Raw genomic sequence first — 6,418 nt, forward strand, 5'->3', positions numbered from 1 at the left:
CGGGGAGGGGGGGGGGTAAATGATAAAGCTGCGGGGGTGGGTGAGGGAGTCCTGGATTATGGGCTCCTCAGGTGTCCGGGCTACATGATGTAGGCCGGACAGATGGGCTGTGAAGATACAAGATAGAAGGTCTTCCCTCGTGTCCGGATGAGACTCTCCTTGGCATGGAAGGCAAACTTAGCGTGCGGATATGGATATTCCTTTCTCTATAAACCGACTCTGTACAACCCTAGTCCTCTCCGGTGTCTATATAAATCGGAGTGTTTAGTCTGTAGAGGCAATCACAATCATAATTATACATGCTAGACAATTAGGGTTTAGCCATTACGATCTCGTGGTAGATCAACTCTTGTAACCTCTATACTCATCAAAGTCAATCAAGCAGGACGTAGGGTATTACCTTCATCAAGAGGGGCCGAACCTGGGTAAATATCGTGTCCCTTGTCTCCTGTTATTATTGATCCTTAGACGCACAGTTCGGGACCCCCTACCCGAGATCTGCCGGTTTTGACACCAACATTGGTGCTTTCATTGAGAGTTCCACTGTGCCGTCGTCAAAAGGCTCGATGGCTCAATCAATCATCTACAACAATACTGCTGCGAAGGAGATTTTTCTCCCCGGTCAGATCTTTGTATTCGGCGGCTTCGCACTGCGTGCCAACTCGGTTGGCCACCTGAAGCAGATCGACAGCTACACCCCTGATCACCAGATCAATTTTGAAAATTTGAACTATGTCGCTGATATCCGAGGATACTTGATCTTCCAAGGGTTCGCGGCCTCAACCACCGCTCCGGCCTTAGATCCGGAGCACGTCATCAGGTCCGAAGACGGGAGTCTAGAGCCCGCTGGACACTCTAGGGCCTTAGAGCTCAACACCGAGAGAATAGTGTCTTCGGCAATCATTGCAAGGCCGGACTCTTCTTTGGATTCTACTTCCGAACCCTGGAGGCCCGCGTCAGGCGAGCTCGGTCCGGAAATTTCCGATCATGTCCAAACCCCGCTCTTAAACAAGGCTTTGGACCTAATGCGATCCCTCATCATCACAGAGGAATCGCTTCTGAATCACACCTAGTCCGGACTAGGGGCTGGAAATAGGAAATTTTACTTCCCATCCACCACCCACTTTATAGCCACTGTCGAGGACCTAACCGACATGCTTGATTACGCCTCCGAAGACATCGACGGTATGGACGACGATGCCGGAGAGGAGCAGGCCCAAAACCCGCCGGTCACCGGACGTTGGACGACCACCTCCTCATATGACGTATATATGGTGGATATACCTAAAAACGGTGATGGCGATGACGAGAAAAATCCAGTCCAGGACGAACCTCCTGAGATACCGTCGAAATGTTGACGCCAGCGGCGCCACTCTAAATCGCGTCGCGACAAGAACAACAATACCAACACCAAAGACAATGATACTCCGGAAAACGCCGAAGACCAAGAAGACCCCATCGAACCAACATCCGAATAGGATGATCGAGAGGAAGGGCAAGTTGACCCTAACAAACAAACATGGAACAACGACTCGGAGGACAGTAACTATCTGCCACTCTTCGAAGACGACGTAAGCCTCAACGACGAAGATTTTATCGTGCCAGAGGAACCACTCGAACAAGAGCGCTTCAAGCGCCGGCTAATAGCCATGGCTAGAAGCCTAAAAAAGAAACAATAGAAGCTTCAAGCTGACCAAGACCTGCTCAACGACAGATGGACTAATGTCCTGGCAGCCGAAGAATACGGCCTTGAGCGACCCAAAAAGAGTTACCCGAAGCGCAAGCTGCTACCCCAATTCGACAATGAGGCGTTGGAGCCCATACCACCCGTGCGTAATGCGGCTGACGGACCCGATAGACCACTACGTGGCTAGGACAAAGCGACAACTAAAGCCGAACACCAGCCCGCACCACCTCGCCGTAAAAGCAGAGAAACAACAGCTCGGGAATACACATACGACCTACGACAGGACCTGAAAATAGGGCAGGTGAGACCAGGTCAATCTACGGATCGCGGGGGCGTGCCCCGGCGCGAGAGGCGGGCTATCAAGCATGGTGCGATAAACACAACCAACCCCGGGCTGAAAACCGCATACGGTCTCCATATGAACTGCGTCGTGACATGGCCCGATACAGAGGCACCGCACACCCCTATGCTTCACCGATGAGGTAATGGAGCACGAGTTCCCTGAAGGGTTTAAACCCGTGAACATCGAATCATACGACGGCACAATAGATCCCGCAATATGGATTGAAGATTTTCTTCTCCACATTCACATGGCTTGCGGTGATGATCTACACGCCATCAAATACCTTCCCCTAAAACTTAAGGGACCAGCTAGGCACTGGTTAAATAGCCTCCCAGAAAACTCTACTGGAAGCTGGGAAGACTCGGAAGATGCCTTTAGAGACAACTTCCAAGGCACTTATGTCCGGCCTCCAGATGCCGATGACCTCAGTCATATAGTCCAACAGCCCGGAGAGTCGGCCAGAAAATTCTGGACCAGGTTCCTAATTAAAAAGAACTAGATTCTCGACTGTCCGGACGCCGAAGCCTTGGCAACCTTCAAACACAGCATCCGCGACGAATGGCTCGCCCGACACCTCGGCCAAGAAAAGCCGAAGTCCATGACAGCCCTTACAACACTAATGACCCGCTTCTGCGCAGGCGAGGATAGCTGGCTAGCCCGTAGCGGCAACAGTACCAGTGACCCCGGCACTTCCGAAGCCCGAAACGGCAACGGAAGGCCCCGACGCAACAAACATAAGCGTCGGAGCAAAAATGATGATACAAAGAGTACGACAGTCAACCCTGATTCAGTGGCTCCAAATCCAGTCAATGGAAGAAGCCATTCAAACAAAACAAAGATGGTTCATCAAGCCTGGACCGAATACTTGATCGACCCTGCCAGATCCACAACACTCCTGATAAGCCTGCCAACCATACCAACAGAAGCTGTTGGGTTTTTAAATAGGCCGGCAAGTTAAATGCCGAACATAAGGAGAAAGGGTCGCCCAGTGAGGATGACAATGAGGAACCTCGCACACCAAAAACAGGGGGTCAGAAGAAATTTCCCCCCGAAGTCAAAACGGTGAACATGATATACGTCACCCATATCCCCAAGAGGGAGCACAAGCGCACGCTAAGGGACGTCTACGCGATAGAGCCAGTCGCCCCAAAATTCAACCCATGGTTGTCCTGTCCAATCACCTTCAATCGCAGGGACCATCCGACCAGTATCCATCACGGAGGTTCAGCCATATTAGTCCTCGATCCAATCATCGATGGATTCCACCTTACGCGAGTCCTCATGGACGGCGGCAGCAGCCTTAACCTGCTCTATCAGGACACAGTCTGCAAGATGGGTATTGATTCGTCAAGAATCAAGCCTACTAAAACTACCTTTAAAGGAGTGATACCCGGTGTAGAGGCCCGCTGCACGGGCTCAATCACATTGGAAGTGGTCTTCGGCTCACCAGACAACTTTCGCAGCGAAGACTTGATCTTCGATATCGTCCCCTTCCGCAGTGGCCACCACGCACTGCTCGGACGAACCGCGTTCACTAGTTTCAATGCAGTCCCACACTACGCCTATCTCAAGCTCAAGATGCCCGGACCACATGGTGTTATAATAGTGAATGGAAACATGGAACGCTCCCTCCGCACTAAGGAGCACACCGCGGCCCTGGCAGCGGAAGTACAGGGTGACCTCATTAAGCCAACTGTTACGCCGACGGCCAAGTCCTCAGACATTGTCAAATGAGTCCGGACTACCCCATTGTACAACAGTCCAGCTCGTCAGGAGCTCGATTAGCAATCTGGCCTCCATCTCATCCCCTACCGATTTTTGGCATATGTGCCACGCGTACATAATTGCGCACTAAAAATACCATGGGAAAGGATGGAGGCACAATAAGGACAATGCCTGCAATACGGCCAGACCCTACTAGGAAACTCACATTCCTCTTCCTTTTTTCTTTTTTCTTTTTCTTTTATTTTTCTTTCAGGTTCCCTCAAAACCACATCACCCTTTCGACGGTACCAAATCCTCTTTCCATGGCCTATTATGAAAACACCGGTTGATGTTCCTCTCGAAGGACAATATACCAAGGAGAAAAGAAGCATAGACGCGTACCAGAATAACTAAAGGATCCTTAAAGATCACCCCGTCCGCGTTCAGGACGCACGCACGGCTTCCCCTTGTGTTCGGCATGTAAAATGGCCTTGTTGCTTATTGCACTATTTGTATCAATACGTTTTGACGTATCAATCAGACTACTATGGAAACAGTTTTTTGCCCAAACCTATATGGCGTTGGCGTATCTCTCAACATATGTTTCCCTGTTTTTGTCCGGTGTCATGTACACCTTGGTATGACCTAAATCGCCAGGGGCTTTATTAAGCCGCGTACATCTTTCAAATATTAAAAAGTCCGAACACTTTAATAGTGCAATTCGGCGTCCCGAATATAGCATTATATGCATTGGCTCCGAATCATGTCTTTGGTCAATAGTTGGGTTGCCCGACTCCTGTGCTTGCTACCTTATGTTCCGTCTGATCGGCTAGGGCAGTAAAGGGAGAACTACTGCAATTGTGTTTCTGGTTCACCCGGACAAACACCTCAGTAGAGAAAGCCGAAAACTGACTGTCATGATGCGGCGAGAGCTGGTCAGCTATTCGGTGACTAAGTATAGTTTTTTAGCGATTTCTTCCAATTATGCGATAGGCCGGCTTCCACCCGGCCGGGCATTCACAACACCTGAGTTCGGATAATCGAACAATACTAGGGACTGCGCCCGCACTCCCATTATAAATCTCCTATGGCTAAGTGAGGGCGATAAAGCATATAGTCTGATTGCCTGGTTCACCGCACTAGCACCTCCTTCACGGATCAGTACGATGGGTCAAGTGTGTTTTAAGTGTTATCCCGAACACCCCCATACTACCTACGTGGGGGCTGAAGCCGACGACTGGCCAACTCTCAGATATCATAAACAGCCGCACAGGAGGAGATATTTTTATAAGCAATATATCATACATAAGCCTTGTCTCATGATACAGGAGTAGACAACATAATTAGATTCATTCAAATATGATGTCCTTCGGCCCTCTACAATGCGGGATCCTTTCAGGACATCATCAAAGTACCGCTCCGGCGTGCGATGCTCTTTCCCAGCGGGCGGTCCCTCGGTCGCAAGCTTGACGGCGTCCATCTTCGCCCATTGCACCTTGACGTGGGCGAAGGCCATCCGCGCACCTTCAATGCAGGCCGACCGCTTCACGACATCAAGCCGAGGGCAGGCGCTGACCAGCCGCTTGACGAGACTGAAGTAGCTACTGGGCATGGGTTCGGCGGGCCAAAGATGGATTATCAAATCCCTCATGGCCAATTCAGCCACCCTGTGTAGTTTGGTCCATTGCTTCAGCTGATCGCTGAGGGGCACAAGATGCTCTGGCACAAGGTATTGCGACCAGAACAACTTCTCCGTTGAGCTCCCCTCTTCGGCCCGGAAGAACTCGACGGCATCAGCGACACTCCGGGGTAGGTCCGCAAACACTCCTGGAGAACTCCAAATCTGGGTTAGAAAGATGTACCTTTTCTTCACAAATTTCCTCTGTAGGTTAAAGGTCTTACCCGCCACAATTTGCCTTGCCTCCTGGATCTCCCGGATAGCGCTTTGGGCTTCGGCCCGGGCTTCCTGTGCGCTTTGGAGTGCCTTAGCAAGTTCCGAGTTCTGCTCCGAAGAACTCCGAACTCTTGCGCTCTAACGATTCACGTTTGCCTATGGCATCCTTGAGCTCTTGCTGGACTTCCTCCACCCATGATTCATGATTAAGGCGGGAGGCTCGTTCCTCCTCCTCCGCCTCCTTCTTGGCCTCGACTAGCGCACTCTCGAGGGCCTCGACCTCAGACATGTCAGCTGCAAAACATAAATTATGAAACTCATTGAGATACTACATCGTAGCTGGCATCATTTCAAGACATGCTTCGGTATTACATACCTTGTTTTTCTTCTAGCTTCCGCCTTAGCTCGGATGCTTCAGCGGCATGAGCAGCTGACGCCTGCTCGCAGCCTGCTTGTTCAAATAGATATGTGCATTAGTCTCCTGCATGAGTTATTAGATCCTCTGTTCGTTTTTTTCTGAACACCGAACAGAGTCTCAGGGGCTACTATCTATACACATGCATTCTTTTTATACAGTTAAAAGATACTGTAAAGCACATACCTCAAAGCCTTTTAAAAGGCCAGTGTAGGCTTTGCTTAGTTCGCTTTTCGTGGACTGAACCCTTTCAATCACCATACCCATAAGGGTACAATGTTCTTCCACAATGGTGGCATTCTAAAGCGCACTCACCAGAGTGTCCGGCGCCTCCGCATTGACAGAGGACGCCGGTGTTGTAGGCGCACCCCCTTC

The sequence above is a fragment of the Triticum dicoccoides genome, chromosome 2A (genome assembly GCF_002162155.2).
Source record: "Triticum dicoccoides isolate Atlit2015 ecotype Zavitan chromosome 2A, WEW_v2.0, whole genome shotgun sequence".
Classification (NCBI taxonomy): domain Eukaryota; kingdom Viridiplantae; phylum Streptophyta; class Magnoliopsida; order Poales; family Poaceae; genus Triticum; species Triticum dicoccoides.